The sequence below is a fragment of the Ambystoma mexicanum genome, chromosome 1q (assembly GCF_040938575.1).
Source record: "Ambystoma mexicanum isolate Mex_15411 chromosome 1q, UKY_AmexF1_1, whole genome shotgun sequence".
Lineage (NCBI taxonomy): Eukaryota > Metazoa > Chordata > Amphibia > Caudata > Ambystomatidae > Ambystoma > Ambystoma mexicanum.
Window position 1 is genome coordinate 193,604,793 of NC_090922.1, and position 18,741 is coordinate 193,623,533.

General features: G+C 43.0%; 1 protein-coding gene across 4 annotated transcripts in view; it reads right to left on the reverse strand.

The window, feature by feature from the left end:
* Positions 1 to 18,741, reverse strand: part of LMTK3 (lemur tyrosine kinase 3) — a 406,442-nt gene that overhangs the window by 172,572 nt on the left and 215,129 nt on the right. The window lies entirely within an intron of this gene.

An 18,741-nucleotide genomic window follows, 5' to 3' on the forward strand; every position in this document is an offset into this window, starting at 1 on the left:
TCTGTGTAGGACACTGAGAATCAGTGCAGGCAGTGCATGAATATCTGGAAAACATCAGTGGTCGAAAGCGGTTAGGAGCGGTGCTCCTCTACTTTAAAAACTTTTTTTTACTGTTCCTATACTTTTATTTTAAATTGGAATGGTTTACTTTTAAAATAAAAGTGTAGGAACAAGTGTATACTTCCACAAAAGTGCACTGCACGGAACATTCCCTTAAACGGTAGGTGTGCTTGTTTGGGGGTTTGGATTGCACGTGGGAAGGGCGTGGCGATTGGGTTTGCCGGGAGCGCGGCCAGGCCTGCAGGGAACATAGTTCCACTACTTCTTTTCGTACACTTCGACCACTGGAAAACATTGAGGAACTTACAGCCAACTTATCTAATCTAAATACAATACAATAAAAGGTGTACAAAGTGCAAACCACTGTGCAATCTTACAGAATATCGTACATCTACAAAATTGCTCTTTCTACGTCCATTTCATTATTTACGCATCATTCCTGAAACAACATTTTGTAGGTGTGTTGATTTCTTAGGTGTAGAAGTATATGGAGAGGTTCATTTATCGATTTTGCTAGGTCAACATAAATGATTTAGTACCCCTCGATGTCAAATCTCATCCCACAATTCTGGGCAAGAAGAACCGGCAGTGTGTATCTCAACATTCAACATTTATATAAATAAATCACTTTAAACAAAGAAGGACTACAGCTGTACACCATTGAGATCACTACAATGACATAGATACCAAAAAAACAAATTGCCAGAAAAATGAATTCACCTGCCTACATGAATCCCACTACTGATAGTCACACAGGCATTCACACTCAATTCTATATACTTTGTACTCTAAAAGATACTAAACATGTTAAAGCTTTCTACTGCTTCTAGCTAGAGAGCACAATTGATATAATGATAGCATTTCAACATGAGGCAAGTGTATTTAAAACAGTTGATTTTCTCCAGTATCAAAACAAATAGGGTATAAGAGAAAGTTACTTGAACAAATAACATTTAAAGGACATGTTCTTTCATCTTGGCTCCCCTGCACAAGTATGAGGTCGAGAATGCGTACTCTATGTGCAGGTCAAAAGAACACTACCGCTGGATGAACACTAACAGCCCCAAGCTCAACCTAGACAGAACAGAAATAATGATCATATCTAAAAACAGGGAACACAATTACTACATCCCATTACAGGCAGAACTGTGAACAGCACCGACTCCTTCAAGGATAGTAAAGAACTTGGGAGTCTTAATGGACAACAAACTAACACTGGAGCCACAGGTAAACGCTATAATCAAGAAATGTTTCTTCCTCCCACACGCAGTAAAAAGGATCTTACCATTCCTTTCTTTCACCCACAAAACACTCACCATCATCGCACTCCTTATGTCTAAAGTACACTACACCAACAGCCTATACCTAGGAATGGCAGAACATCTTTTTAAAAAAAAAAACTCCAGCACATCCAAAATGCTGTGGCAAGACTGCTGCTCAAAATACCCCGAAGAGAACACATTACTCCAGTGCTGAAACTGCTACACTGGTGACCAATAAAACAGTGAATAAAGTTCAAAACGATGTGTGTAACACACAGGGCAATCCATGGCCAAGGAACAGAATTCCTAAAGGTGAAATTAGCTGTTTACCATCGAAAAGGCTGCCCAGATCAAGCAACGGCACTCACCTAGAACCAAAACCATACAATAAAGGAACATTCAGAGGATCATCATTCTCTCCATTGGCAGCAAAACCCTGGAATCACCTACCAAAAATCATTTGCAACACAAAGGATCATTTGGAATTCAGAAAACTCCTCAGAACTTGGCTCTTTGCTCTGGAAACAGGAGGAAATGACTAGGAAGCATAGACCCATCGAGAAACAAGATTCACAGGAAGAAAACCACAACCCCTAAATCAATTCCTCGCTGAAGCATAAGACAGAGGAGATGCCTAACCGCCTGTGCCCCACAAATGTAACCCACAGAATGTACCTAGCGAGGTAAGATCCCCAAACGGTACGGGTAGGGAGGGATAAATGCCATCTAACCTAAACATCACCTACCCAAAATGGGGGGGGCACAGAAACGCAAAGACGAAGGGAGAAAGAGAGGGAGAGACACAGAAATGAAAAAGATACACTAACCCAACTCTCTACTTTCCTCATACAACTCTCATCCAGGAAACCAGACAACCACCTCTCTGCACTTCACCACATTGCAACAACAGACTTACAACACATAACCCAGCACAGCAGCACATGGGAGTTCGCACAGACCCCTAAACCATGCTTAAGCTCAGCGAACGGTGCAAACGGAACTGAAGCTGCCAACACGACATCACAACTCCCACTTTCCTATTCCCAACTACACCCTGCTAATCCTCCACTCCACCCATGTTTTCACACTTCCCTTTTCAGATCCACCAGGGCACCTGGAGACCACTTCGGTGGTGACGGTGTGCGGTACAAATACCTTTAACATTAACATGAACATTTAAATATCAACAATGGTGAGCTTAATTTGGTTCCTTCAGGTTTGAATTAGAAAAGCAATATTTTCAGGGATTTGTTTACTCTGCTCAGAACCCACATGTGTGTGGTCTTCTCAGAATATGTGTGTGTAGCCTACAGTGAACATGTGTCGCTAACTTTCAATGTGAATATGTGTGAGCATGTATTGCTTTGAATACATCTGATTTTGAAGCTTTCTCTGAAAATGTATGTGCTACTTTTACTAAGCAGGAGTGTGCTACTTTCACTAAACATGCGTGAACTCATTTCAATCTGTATATGTGTGAAACTGTCAATCTAGGTACATATAGCTGTTAGTATGCCTATGTGTGGTGTTTCCAGTCTCCATATAATTTTGGATTGAAGAAGGTTATATCTCCAGTCCAAAAAATATATAGAGACTGCAAACACCACCCATGACTAAAAATACTTTTATACAATCCTAAAAGTGACCCTATGGAATTATTTTGAGTTTAAACTGGATGAGTATCTACTGCTCTTCTCATTAGGTATTGTATACCAGTACCTTAGAAATACTGTTTGATTTTACAAAACATAGAGTGTGTATGCGACGCGAGTGTTCCACAGACCGTGGACACCGTATTTCTTGGTTTTGTCTAACCTCAACCTAAGGTCAGGGTTGTTTTACACTCCCACGCACCTCACTACACCCAGTTAAGACTAGTGAAACTTATACAACCTTTAGGTGTGCACCTGTGTAAAAAAAAATTCACCATCCATAGGCACATTGAAAGCTATATGTACCTAGATTGAGAGTTACACACATGTGATGTTTTCAGTCTCCATATATTTTCTGACTGGAGATATAACCTTCTCCAGTAACATGTATAATTTTACAGCATTTTTAACCTGTCGCATTAAACATTTGTCTATGTGTACATTTCAATCTACATGTGTTTTGGGCTGGAGATGCTTTTTTCTCAAGTGACAGGTATTTTGTTAAACATGTAATGTATTCCTAGACTCACCCCAGTGGCATCATTTGTACATGACATCCCATTAGACAATAGCAGGTGGACTGCGGTATGGCTAGTGTGAGTCTGTGTGGGCGTGAGTCAAGGATTCTATTAAATGATGCATAATTTTATTTAAACAACACATTCTGCATTCAAATGCACAAATTGCTATCAGTGTTAAGCTGTGTCACTCTATACAAAATATATGGGGCTTTAAAGACATGACAAGTCACTTTTTCTTCCATTCAAAAGGAAAAGCACAGGGTATTTTAAAAACACTGCAACTGTGTTCCTGTTCTCACATTGCATTCTTCTGGAGTCCTAGCCCTCTATTCCCAGAGTTACCCTGGTCAGTCTATAGGAACAGGTTGGATTTAGAGGGGTTTTATTTACCTTTTTAAATATGGCTTCTCATTTGGAAAATCTGCCAGGACCATCTTCTGAAAGTTACACCAAGCGAGGTCATGGCTCTGCTGGCTGCTCCCTCCAGTCTGCCTTCCAGTCAGTCTCCAGGTCTCAGCTTAGTTTCCCCAGCCCCTTTCTGGTTCAGTTCTCTCCCTCAATGTCCGTCACCTAAACTTAATCTATCTTCTGTTCTGTGTACATGCCTATTCTATTCCTTTAAATCCCCCCATATCTTGTGGAAGAGGTGTGATTTTCCCAGTGACATGACTCAGATGGGAGGGCAGAACTCATGCCTTCATGTATCATGACAATTTTGTTTTTGGGTCCTACCTTTTCATGTGAATGATAAAATGTAGATCACTGCAATCCAGATATCCGTGCACACGATTGAAGATGCAGAACATTGCTGTGCATCAAATATTTCTGGAGATAATGGGCCTCATTACGACCCAGGCGGTAAGTTACCGCCTGGGCCGTGACTTTACCACCATGGCGTAAACTACGTTTACGCCATGGTGGTTGGCGGACTTACCGCCCCATTCCGAGGTCGGCGGGGCGGTAAGTCCCCAATCCCCATTTACCCTTCCCCATTCCCATTTTTGCCCCATAGGGCATAATGGGAGTGGGGAAGGCGTTAATTACGCCACCGTAAATTACGTTGGCGTAATTAACTCCATGGTCCCTTAGCGCCATGGATTTTAACACCTGCTAAAAGCAGGTGTTAAAAGCGCCATGGCGCTAAGGGACCTCGTAGTTGGCGGTAAGGGGTCGGCGCAGCTAACGCTGGCGTTAACCCCTTACCGCCAGGGTCGTAATGAGGCCCAATGTGTTTTTCCTTTCATTGCTTCTAATCTTTATATGGCACCTTATATGAATATTTCCATGGTTTGGTACACATAATGTTTAGCTGCAAAATATAATTCGTTTTCTGTTGATCATAGCTTGCATCACAGATTCATGACTTTATTTAGGATTAAACTTGTGATTTTACATGTTCACACATTACTTTCTATTCGTGTGGCAAGTGTTGAGTTGCTGACTTTTGCCTGCAGATAGTACTGGTAGTGCATACTCTCCTTTATATGTGAAACATGTTAATATGTTATAACCAGGTCCCTTCTGTTTTCACATCTGTCTTGACCTGTACTAATACATTTTTTATGAGAGGCCTGGAGTTTGATGAATGTGACAAGCCCTTTGAAGTCCTGCACCCAAGACATGTGGCAGTGTCTTTATTTGTATAAACTTTGGAACCAGCCTAAACCTGACAACCAAGGCCTTTATGTAGCTCCTTACTTGTGATCAGAGGTTTTATGACTGCATTTCTGAGCAGGAGTTTCAGAAAGGGGAATTCTTTTAGTTTCAAGTTCCCCAAAAACTATCAAGCAATATTCAAGCAAGTCCTTTATATAAATCACAGCCTTTTCAAAATGCATTGAAAACATGGCAAAATAAAGTGGTGCTTCACATGAGGTTTCAATTCGACCTTATCTATACATTATTTTGTACTCTAACCTATATGGCGAAGGTGATGATTGAAAAAAATCAGATTTTGTACAATATACAAGTGCATTTCAAAGTTCTGGGCCTTGTCTTTCCATGTGCACAGGTTCTAATTTGGCTCTCGACATGTCCTTCTGAACTATCAAGCAGTACTCAAAAGAAAATATGTAACTGACAGTTTTTTATGTAACCATGAAATCAGGCTTTTGTGTTTTTTTATACAGAAAATTCCTGTTTAAATAATCAGTTTTGAGCCTGTCTTTAACATTGACAGTAAACTACATTGAAAAGAACCTTTGAAATGGTTGCAGTCTGTGAGAGTCTCTGTTACTTTGTGAAAGAATTGACTCAGTCACGCACTAATTGATTTACATTTTCCACTTTAAAATGACATTCCTTCTACGAGGACAGAGAGCAATGTGTGGAATCCAACAACAGGCAGAGTTTCTTGTTGGTTCTTCTCTTGCCCTTCCATAAAGGCTTTTTCCTGTTCAGTTTATTTTAGGCCATTATCCTTCACTGTATTTTCCTTTACAAAGGTTTCAGGGCCGATGGTCATGGAACAAAGCGAATGGCTGATTATCCTATGTGATTAATCCTGGGATTTTCTCTTTGCTCCCCAAGGGGGAGCTACCCACTTTGAGACTAGGCAGGTGAGCCCTCTATGCAAAACATTCACTAGAGGATTGGGAAATCGGGATCTCCCTGGGGTTGCTCCCCCATTTCCCTTAACAGCAATGTCCCAAATGGACAAGACCCTTACCTGGTGTAAAGGAGTCAATGTGGAATGAGTTGGCTGCAGGCAATGGTCAGTCAGAGAGATGTGATGCACCATGGAGACAGGTCCACAACATGTAAGTGGTGGGCAGAGACCCTGCGAAACGCAGCCAATTCCAGGAGAATTAGAAGCCCCAAGCTCCATGGTTTCTGGAGTAGAGAGCCCAAGCCCTGACCAACATGAAAGACCGGTGTACCTAAACCTCGGTTCCCGGAATAAGCAGAACGGAACCAGCGACCCACGGAAACCTAGTTCCAACGCAGAAGGAGTGACAGTCTTTCCAAATGAACTCGACTGCGGAAAATGACGTATGCGGTTTCCGGCAAGGAGAGGGAGGATGGTGGTTAAGCTCTGTGGTGCTCCAACAGAAAGCCAGAACTGTAAGAAAGCAGATAAAGTATCCAGGGGGCTTGGTGGGTCTATTGAAGAACAGAGACTAAGAGAAACACCCAAGGTGGGGAAAGAGAAATCAATGCCATGGAGGGGGCTACCAGAAACCAGAAAGATAGCGAACCACCTAAAGGGGAAAAATGGAAAGGCAATACCGGGGAGGTCATCAGAAGTGTGAAAAAATATAAACACCCAGTAGAGGTTAATTTGAAGGAAGCACTGCTCGAAAAGGTAATTCATGGCCATGAAGCAAGAGCCTGATCTGGTCTTCGAATCAAAGCCACACACAGAGGGCGGAGAATTACACCACTTACCTGAAGGAGAATCTGCAGGTCCAAGTGGGACCACAAATAGTTATCACCTGTATGAAAGTGAACGGCCATGTAGGGGTGAGTGAGAAACAGTAGTTGAACAACTGAAGGACTTACAAATCCAGTTTGCTCATTTAAGGGATAAACATTTACCGTTAACCAAAAACAAAGGAACGTGTTGTTCTGAACTGTACAAGAAGGCTAAAGCCTGGGAATTCAAGAGGAACATTTCCAGAGATATTGTGGGGGGGGGGTCATGCACCACTCATCATAAGGCAAGTAGCGTGGAGTAAGAGCAATTCTCTGTGCTAAATTTTGTTTTCCATCATTGTTGGTAGGGCCAGTTACAAAGATAGCATAGGTTTGGGCAGAGGACAAATTTGAGTTGTGTACGATGTCTTGAAGAGCACCTTTTATTTTAACTTCAACAGCAGCAATAGGGCTAGGTCAAGGCTTTTCTTTTACTTTAATAATAAAATTAAGAAAGTTGAAACAATGTCCAGTTGTTTGCAACCTATCTCTGATCTACACACCTATATGGAGACATGGTGCTTTTGTAGCTGCTTAAGAGTATCCCATAGTCGATTGAGCAAAAGGCCACTGAGATCCCAACCAAATTAACAATAGTGATCACCACTATCCAGTAAAGACCAGCCGACAATGAAACACTGCCAATGTCTCCTCAATTGCGGCACGGTCTGGAACTAGTTTCGACTATTGACAATGAATTAAGTATTCAACGAATGTGTGTTCAGTTGAGTGAACTCAATGGTTATGCCCAGTACAGGAAATGTAACTTGTTGCTAGATAATCAAAAGTTAAACATCCAGTAAAGGAATGACCTGATAACTTTTCATAGATTGTGCACAAAATACATTGGGCCTCATTACGAGGTGGGCGGTAAGGGATTACCGGCACTGGTAAGGGCACTGGTGTCGGTAATCCATTACCGCCCTACTACGAGTCCGCTTTGCGGGTCCTCCCTTAACGCCTGTTTTTTCCAGGCGTTAAGGACGGGACCCGCAAAGGGACTCTGGAGCTAATAACGGTACTCCAATTTGCGGTACCGTTATTAGCGCCTTCCCCATTCCCATTGAGCCCTATGGGGGCTCAAATGGGAATAGGGAATGGCCCTCGTGAATGGGGAATTACCGGTCCCGCCAACCTTGGAATGGACCGGTAATTGCTCAATTCACCAGGACGGAGTCAGAACGAGTTTGGAGGTAGCCATGGCGCTAATAGTGCCATGGCTGCCTCCAACCTCGTAATGAGGCCCATTGTTTTAGGAGGGTATTTCTTATTTGCTCCCAGAGAGTGACAAGGAAAATTCAGCCCTGAGAAAGCCCAAAAGCAAGATAATATTAATTACATATGCAGCTCTGTGGTTGGCGTCTTCATTTCATTTTTAGTTAGGGAGCATGTGTGTGTAATTTACACGAGCCTCATCGCTTTCTGATAGGACGGTGGGTGGTCCAGATCTTTGTTTTGTTTCCCAAAATCTTCCTTCAACAGATTTTCAGGGATTCCCTGAAACTTGGAGGATTGGATGGTTCCAAAATTGAGTCTGACTTTGTAATTAATGGCCTAGCTATAGAGCTTATTTTGTCGGAAAACATTAAACTGCCCATTCCCCTCAACCTTGGTTATTTCATGGACTAAATTATCTGGTTTTATAGCCTCTGACCACTGTGAAGGCATCATGAGCAAAGACACAGACAACACATTCAATGTTAAAACAAAATGTATTTATTAACTTAAATGTCTGGATGATGTAAGGCGTAACTTGGCCTTTGCTAAGGTGGGATTTCCCTACATAATGAAACTAAGGATAGTCTGAGTCAGTACATTCAACTCAAAAGTCTGTCCATGTCCAAATCCCATAATTGCACTCACAACTAAAGCTAAACACTGTGTAGGGATGCCAATAACAAAGTAAGTAGTTTTCAAAATAAGGTTCTGAGTTTCTTGCAGCTCTTGGATTACTTTCCAGCTCCACTTCCCCAAGTTCAAAACAATCACAGAAAGACCTTGGCGTTCCCTTCCCCAAGAAGATAACACATTTCTGAAAAGGCCTTAGGGTTCCCTTCCCCAAGGCAACAACACAGTTTCAGAAGTCTCAGGGTTCGCTTCCCCAAGTTTAAAGCAGTCTCCAAAAGACCTCTGGGTTCTCTTCCCCAAGAAGAAAACACAGTTCCAAAAGGGCCTTGGGGTTCCTTTCTCCCAAGGCGACAACACAATTCTGTAAAGGCCTCAGGGTTCCTTTCCCCAAGGTGACAACAAAGTTCACATGGTCTTAGGTTTCCCTTCCCCAAGACATCAGCCTGCCCAGCTTGCCAACCCACACTCAGTTCAAGTGTCTTAATTCTCAAAACCTGTTCCAAGTCAACTTTGAGCTTATTCAGACATTTCAAAAGTTTACACAGACAGCTATATTCTGGATTCATCTGTATTTTCTTTGGATTTTCAGACAGGGTATCCTTGGTGTAGGCGCAGTTGTCAGACCACACAGTCTACCCACAGTCCACCCATTACAGGTCAAGCAACCGATAACCCTTGGCTTTCTTGCCCGCACATGTTTCTCTGCCACTGCACCTGGGCTCTGGTTCACATTCACTTGGATTTCTCATTGCCACACTTCGATTTCTCCTTGCCAGTCTCTTGGCTGTGCCACAATATGTTTTCATCCTGCCGGTCTCTTGGCTTTACCACAATGTGTTCTTCCACACAATTCTTTCTGTGGTGCTCACTCTCTTTCATCACCTTACTTTCATAATCTTTAGCAATGTTCATTACTTGTTTTTCACTTTATTCAGAGAGCTTCATTCTGTATTTTTCAGTATTCATTATGTGGTTTTCGCACCTGTTTGCATTCTATTTGTATGCTCATCAAAACTTTCCTTCAGTTCAGTATTCAATAATACTTAATTCACTTTTTTTCACTTAAAGTTCAACTTGCTTACACTGTTTCCTAAAACCCCTCACTTTGGGTTCACTTTCCATTGTACATATATTTCCTTTCATCTGGCAGTCATTTGTGCCCTTTAATAGCCCCAGGAGTGCACCAGTTCAAGTGTTCCATTTGATACACTCACAGATCCTTGGCGGCTCCTCCGGGCATCTTCTCTCTTCGTTCCTCCTTTCCACTTCGTTAGTAGCACTCGCTACTCAGCAATCTCACTGTGGGTTGTTGGTAGCTCTGCCGGTTGCTCACGGATGCTACCAATGGCCTGCAGCACCGCAGGAGTCTCTACCGTGCACCACATCTCTGGCTGCGAGCACCCGACCAATGAGACTCGGATCGCTCTGACCCTATCACTGCCTGCTCAGGCCCCGGTGTCTCAGTCTCTCCTTCAAAATTGCTGGTGTACAGGCCTCCAGGCAAAAGCCTCCTCAGAAGCCTCCTCTGTCGCAGGATTTCTCCGCTCTCAGGCCCATACCATCAGGCCTCGCTCCTGCTGGTCTACCTTTCCCCACTGGTGGCTCCACCTTTTTATGCACCTATGGCCTGTTAAAAGGTTACAGGTGCAGGCCCTTCCACTCAATTGCCTGACTACATTTACTTATGTTCTTGGGACATGCCTGATCCTTGCGATAGTTTTCAGGCCTCTTCCTCGTCCCAGTACTAGAGTGGTGTGCCTGAGGGGAAACGTACAAATTCTGGTTGTCTGTTTTCTATTTTGGTCGGAGGATTCTCTGAAACAATATAGGGGGAGTGGGGGCGATATGTGTTTAACTTTCCTGAATAGGGAAACATCAAGGTACACTGCCCGGATACATAGATTTGAATGCAGGCAAGTGCACTTTGAACCTTCCAGAAAATGGAAAACCCAACTGTCACTGTGTTGGGGTACATTTTTTACAGTGCACTTTGAATCTGCCGGTCTGTACTATTAAGCATTATGTAAGTGCTTCTTTTGTGAACGGCTTTACCAAAATACAACATTAATGGACAGTGCTTTAAGTAGGATACAAAATCGACAGGGGGCTCTGAAACGGGAGGGATAAAATATGCTGGGCATGGCCTAAAGGAGACACAGGTGACTTGGGCAAGGGCCACCTGCCCCAACAAACAATACATCATGAGGCCCTGAAACCATGTACTTTGGGCCACCAATCATTTCCTCAGGTGGTCTTGTTTGCATCAATTCTGCATATTGTAAACACAACTGCATCTGCTTCATTTTCCAAACAAGCTGCAGCTGTCTGTCAATAAATCCCTGTCTGACTCATGATATACAATTTAATCAGTGAGTAAATCACTGTCATTCTGTAAATAAATGACAAACTCCCAGTGTGCTTAATATCTTTTAAGTTATTATTTAGGGTTCGAGCTCCCCTTCAGCTGTCCTGTGATAATCTGTAACGATTAACTACCTGCAAGGAAGGGCAAATAGTAGCCTCCATGGGTCCTCTGGCCTCACCCACTTTTGAGGCAAAAAACCTTGGGATCATCGTTCACTCCACTCTCTCTTTCTCTCCACAAATCATGGACCTTGCCAAGAAGTCCAATTTTCAGCTCCATCTCATGGGCATTCTACCCCTCCTCACTTTCCCACAGAAGCTCACCATCTCCAGAGCCCTGGTTCTCTCTAGGCTAGGCTAATGCAATAGCCTCTTCCTCAACTTGCCTCTTTCCTCTCTTCAACTAATCAAGAATAGGACTGCCAGACTTATACTTGGTATCAAGTCAAAGGAGCATGTCTACAGCCCTAAAATCTCTCCACTGGCTACTGGTGACTGCAAGAATCACATTCAAGACCCTTTGCATCATCCACAAGACTGTCTTGCCCTGGGACCTCTCTGCATCCCTCCCAAAACGCCTCCCAGTGAGAGTCCTTTGGTCTTCTGGCTCCAACTCTCTGCAGGTCAAATGTTTCTCCAAGCAGAGCGTGGGAGGTAAATTCCCTTTCCTCGGCTGGGTCCTCCCTCTGGAATAGCCCCCCCCCTCAGACTTAAGCCCAACCATCTTGAGTTCCAGAAACTTCTCAATACATTCCTTTTTCTCCTCTTCCTTCCCTCTCCCCCCTCCCATGCTAAACTCTCCATCTGCCACTGAGACTGGGGCCTGGTCCCTTCACAGTCAAACAGGGGCCAGACAACCCCCTACCAGTCCCTTCAGCACCCTGTGCCAGCACCTGCCCTCGGGCTCCCATTCCTGGACCAGCCCATCTTGGTCCTCCCTGTCCATCACACTCCCCCGCTGCCCCCTTCTTTCCACTGACACTTGCTGGCCTTGGCCCACCCAACACTTGCCCTCCCCCACGCCTACATGTACCCCACTCCATCATTTCTCCCTCTACACCCTTCCCCTTACACACTTATCACTGTGTCAATTTATTTATGTATTGAATTGTTTTTTTTATAATGTGCTTAATATCCGAGTTTGGGTTCTAAGCGCGGATCTGGGATTCAAGCCTCTGTTGCTCTCTGTGGTCTTGCTTCCAAAACCAGCACATTGCCCCTGTGCTATCCTGCGGTCATGCACGTGCACCGTAGGATTGTCACAAGGCCAATATAACCGTTTTCTGTTGTTCTATGATTGCCATGTTCCCCCCCAAATCCCTTCTTGTCTAGTAGCGCCTGGAAACACCTGTGAATAGGTGCCATACAATTGTCCAATAAACAAAAATGTAAACATATATTCCCTAGACCGGCACCAGTCTTCTCTAACACAAGTCTGTGTCACTTAAAATGTGCTTATACAGGCCGAAGACAAACCTCAATGTGTTAACTTATCCTGACATCTTCAGTCAGCCCTGAAATCAGCCTGGAGAGCACCTGTGTGAAAGGGGAGGAGGACAAATAGCACCAATGTAAACTACTTGATGCTTTGCATAAAATCAAAGAGCATTTTGGTAACTTAACAACAAACACAGATTTGTATATATGACATACCTGTGCCAGTGATTCAAGCCTGCAGCAATCCGGTTACATAATGCACACTGGCATCTCTTTTATGATAACATCCTACCGGTGAAGTGATGGCAAACTGCGAGTAATATATACAGAATTGGAGAGAGCTATCCTTTGATAGTCAGGTGTTGGCTTTCTTGCTTTGGCAGGCAGACTGCAACTCTAGCACACACTCACAATATCCGCCACCACACTTGCATGTTTTGACTAATATCACAATGGTTGCTACAGGGAATGAGGCAGCCAAAGTTCAAAACAGTATTTGGAGTCTGCTGGGCTCTGACCCACATAGCCCCAGCCCACTTAAAGCCCATCTAACAGAAAGACTCAATACAATACATTGTTTGCCAGCCAGTCTTATGGTGCTGTTTCCAACTACTACCGTACTGCCCCGTTACTGATTTTGAAGACCCATTTCCAGGATTTGAAAATGGGAACAAATGAAGGGCCTGAGACAATGCAATATGACACTGTGAACGTCACTAAGAAATATACAAGGCAGAAATAATCAATTTCAGTTCTGTAACTCCACCTGTGAACTCTTTAAACTGGCTGGCTCCAACTATTTTTGTTGGTTAAGTGTAAGAGCAGCATTTAGGATAATTAATTAATGGCGAATGGTCAATTATTGATTATAGTGTTTTTTCTGCAATGCATTTGACTTGTGTGTATTACATTTTATAGTTTGTTATGCTCTGATTGTTTAACTTATGATTGTCTGTTCTGAGTTGTAATTACGTTGGTATAACCTAAATAAAGAGATTAAACATTTTTTTTAAAAACTGGCTGGCTCCACCAGGACATAGAACAACTCTAAAATCCATATTGGCGTTCTTCAATGCCCAGCTATACTGCGACAGTCAATCGCCTACTGTACCATACCTTATTCCAAAAGCAGACAAACCGTATGATTTTTATAGTGCTCACCTGTACAACACTCTATCTCTTATGTTAAAAAAACACACAAACAATGCACCTGTTACCATAGCAAATGTCAAATTAATCTGGAAATGCAACAGCGGCAACCAAAAACAAGCATTACTTTATCACCAGTGCTCCATATAAAATCATTGATGTTCGCAGGTGCTTGGCATATCCATCACATTGTTTTCTGCTTCAGAAAATAAGTATATTATTTATTTATAAGCCGTTATGCCGCACACAATAAAATAGGTATGACAGAATTGATTTTGGCGTTTTAGGACTTTGACATTCCAATTAAAGCTACAATAAAGACCCTGCAGCCGAGCCACATATTGCTGAGTCATTATTCTCTGGAATATTTCTGCAGGTGCCCCACCCCCACCCCCCGCCTGCAATGATGGTAGTCAACAACATGTATATTTAAGACATGGCTTCAATCAATTAATGTTTGTGACTTTGCTTGATTTTGTCTGGCGGGATGGGGCTTTGTTTTGTGAGTATGAGTCTTGTCCTGTCTTGTGTTTTGTGTTTCATTGGTTTATTGAACTGTCTATTATTTAACCATTGTCTGTTATTAGTGACTGAGATTCATTGTTCACCTTCTATGTACTACGGTTTCTGATTTAATTGTTAATTGCTTAGAATGATGGTTTTACTTTGCTGTACTACATACGTTACTTATGTATGGTTTGCTTATTTGTTATTGCTTTTCATAAACTTTAAAGAAACTGTTTTTTTTTTAAAAAAAAAGGACAAGTTGGCTATTATTGTGCTATGTTAAGAGCCTTTTATACTGCAGGCGTCACCATTGTAGTGGTCTCAAAGCGCCAAGCCTTGTGCAAATAATGGCACATTTTGACACCGACAGCGAGCCACAGCCAGACCATGATCTTCGGGCTGCGAAAGAAACAGGGAACAAGAGGAGGAAGGGGATGGGCAGGAGGGTGAAAGCAACAGACTAAAGAGAAGGACGTAACTTCAGATCATCTGGATGCATGTAAAGTTATAGGTGTTTTCATCAAACAAAATTGTATCTTGAGAGGAAAGAAGGCTGATCATTATTGGCAAGCACACTTTCAGGGAAGCAGGCACTAGTGCAGTGCTGTAGCGGTGCTAGTTTAAATCCTGTTATGGATGTGTGAGGACCTTCAGGTGTGCTCAAGACTCCTTTTGAGTAGAGACGCCTTCTAAACCACATAATCATAGTGATTTCCCCAGTCCAATCTAAACTGAGAGGGGATCTGGTGATGCCAAACTTGCTAACAGATGTGTCAGAGCCAAGAGTTGGCCATATGCAGAATGAATGTTATGTTATATTATTTTATATAGCATTTGTATAGCGCCCAATGCCATTGGTGTGGCCTCAAAGCACTGTGGGGTGAATGTCCTTGGGGGATCAGAGTCGGAAGTATGAGAATTGAGAGGAGTATTTTTAGAATGCTTTTGTGCATTTTACCCAGCATGAAGGTGGGAGGGATGGCTAATTCCCTGCTAGCAATCCATGGAGCTCTGGCTAATGGATGAGTCTCAAATCTACTTCAAATGTGGACTCTAGTCCTCCACATCTTCTTAATCGATAGCTAGCCTTATCAATGAGATTCTCGCTGAGGCTATAAACTCTTCCCTTATTTCTTGCCAAATCCCAGATTCGTTAAAATAAGCCTTGGTGATACCGCTTTTTAAAAAAACGTCACTTGATGCTTCACTCTTCCTTATCAGCCATTATCCTTGCTTCCTTTTGTAGGAAGTTATTGAAGACTGTGGTTAGACCAACATTAAGATTTTTTGAGAGACTCCATTGACTCTGATTCCTTGGGCTTCTCAACATTAGGGATAATGATGTTCCTTAAATCCATAGCAAACCTCCTTAAAGTTGGATCAACTATGCTTGCTATGTAGGACTTTTTCTCACAAATATCCCTGGGAAATGGTGGATCAAGAGAGGTATTAAACATAGACCCTGAGATTGTTGACTTTTCAGGTGTTGACATAGTATCATGAGAAGCTTCTACCGTCAATCAAAGAACAGGCCTAACTTGCTGTGCCTGCTAGACCCCTGAATTCAAGGATTCCTGAGGATGTATTCCTGTGCCAGAAGTCTCTTCTAGGTTCATATAACAATGTGGAAGAACCCCATTATGGATATAGTCCGTTTGACAAGACCTGTCCATACTCAAAGGGTGTACCAAGGGAATTCTTGCATCCAGAGAATCAACCCAGGCATGGAGTTCTACTACGTTTATACATGCATCAAGATCTCAAATGATGCACTCCTTAATGTATGTATGTATGTATGTATTTTATTTTTATATAGCGCCGGTAGCCCTCTCTCTGAGTTGATTACGTCATCATCCATCCGCCTTCATAAACATCATGGGCTGCTCTGGGGCATCAAAGAACACAAACTCCATATTTTTCAAAGCATTCCTTATTGCTGTAGTAGGGGTGGGCACAGATCTTTCAGAGACACCAGCTCCATTTCCCACTGACGTTGCCCCAGAAGCTCTAACATGATCAGTCTGAGTAATAAAAAGTTTATTCCTGACTCTAGAAAAGGGAAAGTAATCACCCTAGCTGGACCTGGATCTACCATATGGTCACCTTTACAGGTGGAATGAAGTGATTTGTCCTGGAGTCATTGTTTTCTCCAGGCACTTAGATTTCTATTCACAGATGGATCTGGGGAATCAAGACGGGGAAGGTGTACATCTTGTGAGGATTCCTTTCTTACATCTAGATTAGAGGAAATGGGTTGAGACAATGTATCAGGCATACATTTACGAAGCAGATTGAGGGTATTTGCCCTGGTGACAGGCATTATTAAGGACTAGAGAGCTACTCAGGTCAATTATGTACCATACAGTTGTGAGTCCTTTTATATGTCCCCAACTAATATCCATACAAAATATGTTTTAAAAGGCTCAGATTCTTGCAATTTCTTTAACTGGAGTCCTTGCCAGCCACTAACCATGGGCTGGGACCCCAATGGCTCGGGGACACCGTGTGTGGGGGAGGCAAGGTGAAACGAGAGCAAAACACTGCAAAAAGAAAAATGCAGCAGCTCGCTTACCTCATTTAATTACAGGGCCTTGTCATTTTGGGCAAACAATCAGTCACTGACAAGCTCAGGGAAATGTCAGGAACCGCCATGTTTTTCCCCAATGGAGTTGGATGGGAGTCAGGGAGGTTTGAAGCATCACGAGTTCTCTGCGGCCTCCATGATTCGGACATTCCTACTGGAGGAAAGGACCCTGCAGCGTCAGGGTCGTCATTTCACCAAAATGCCAGGGGTAGTGGAAGTGACATCACATGACCCTTGACCCCCTGATGACATCACAGGAAGTGATGTAATTTGACCCCATCCCAAAGTGATATTGTGGGAAGCGATGGAACATGACCATTCACCCGTTGACAAAACAGGAAGTGTCAACATATAGCATTGTACACTACGGAAAATATGATTACGATATCACTGTAATGTGATGTACATTTCATGCAAGAATGGATTGCCGTATATTTCATACAACAATGGATCGCCATATGTATCGTTAAGATCAGTGTGTATAGGCCCATATTACCAAATTACTGTGAATGCAAGCAGACGTCCATGACCAGATGGTAATGATGTGTTATTAGATAGCACTTATGCTTAAGCACTTTATATAGAACAAATATACACCTAATATCACCCAACCTGTGTTGGTACTCATTTATCGACCTCAGAAAGGTGAAAGGCTGAGTTGAGGCGTTTAAGAACAGACTAAATCAGTGACTCACCCCCTGAAGTGTGCCTGAAATAAACCTTTAATGAGTCTAGCAATTATTGTATAGAATTCCAGAAAGACACATTATTTGGTATTCCTATTCTTTCTTTATTTAGGGTCAGTGCTGAAAGTGTTAGACTTGTGGCACTCCTGTTCTTATTTTTTTTCATTTTTTTAAGGGGCCTGAACAAGAAAGCCAGCCACTCCAGAAGTAAAGAGCCACATGGTGCTGGCCACAGCCCAGGAGCTTGCATTAAAAAAAGAATAATAATAATATTTTTTTCTTAAAAGGTTGCAAGGGAGACCACAGAGGTTGCAAGGGAGACCTCAGAGGTCGCAGTTGCGACCTCTGGCGACCCCTAAATGACGTCCCTGTGCAGCGTCAGACCTCCGGTATCCGGCGTCATGGCACCCTTGTAGCCAGGATATGGGAAGCAGGAATCTCAGGTTTGGTACTTGAGTGGTTCTGAGCTTTCTTGTTGTCTTGAGTTCAATCTGTCCCTTTCTTTACCTTCTATTCCTTTTTTGTGCAGGGTCTGCAGGGCTCAGCGCTTTCCCCGTTGCTTTTTAACATATATATTCAGCCTCTGGCTAGCCTTATCCATTCCCATGGCTTCAGTTTTTACTCTTGCGCTGATGACACTATGCTATTGCTTAGGCTTGATCTTGAGCGTAAGGACACACTTAGAGCCTGTGTTGAAGCTGTGGGTGATTGGATGGACTCAATGGGGATGAAACTGAAGTCCTGGTGGTTGGCCCTTCTTCCTCTTCTTCTCTATAAAATCCTGATTTGTGGCCTTCTACCCTGGGCCTGCTGCCTATTCTAGCTTATTCAGTAAAAAACCTTGGCGTTAAGATCTCAGCTTCATTATGTCCGGACGCCCAAATCAGCGCTACCTGCAGCCAGGCTTTTTTAAGTTAAAGCAGCTGAAGAAAGGCATCTCTTTCATCCCTGTGAACTTTCATGCTCTTGTCATCACTGTCACTATAAAGGGCTTGCCTTGACTACTGCAATGTCACTATTGATGGCCCAACCTTCTTATCTATTGAATCCTCTGCAAGGGCTGCAGAATGCTGCAGCTTGCTTGGTTAACGCTATACCTTATGGTCAGTCAGCATCATCGGACCAGCAGGACCTTCATTGGCTTCTCGTATCAGCACACATCCAGTTTAAATCACTTTATATGAACCATCGTGGCCACCAAAGAAAAGGATGCTTATCTCTAAAACAAAAATGTCTACCTTACTGTCTTGGACACGT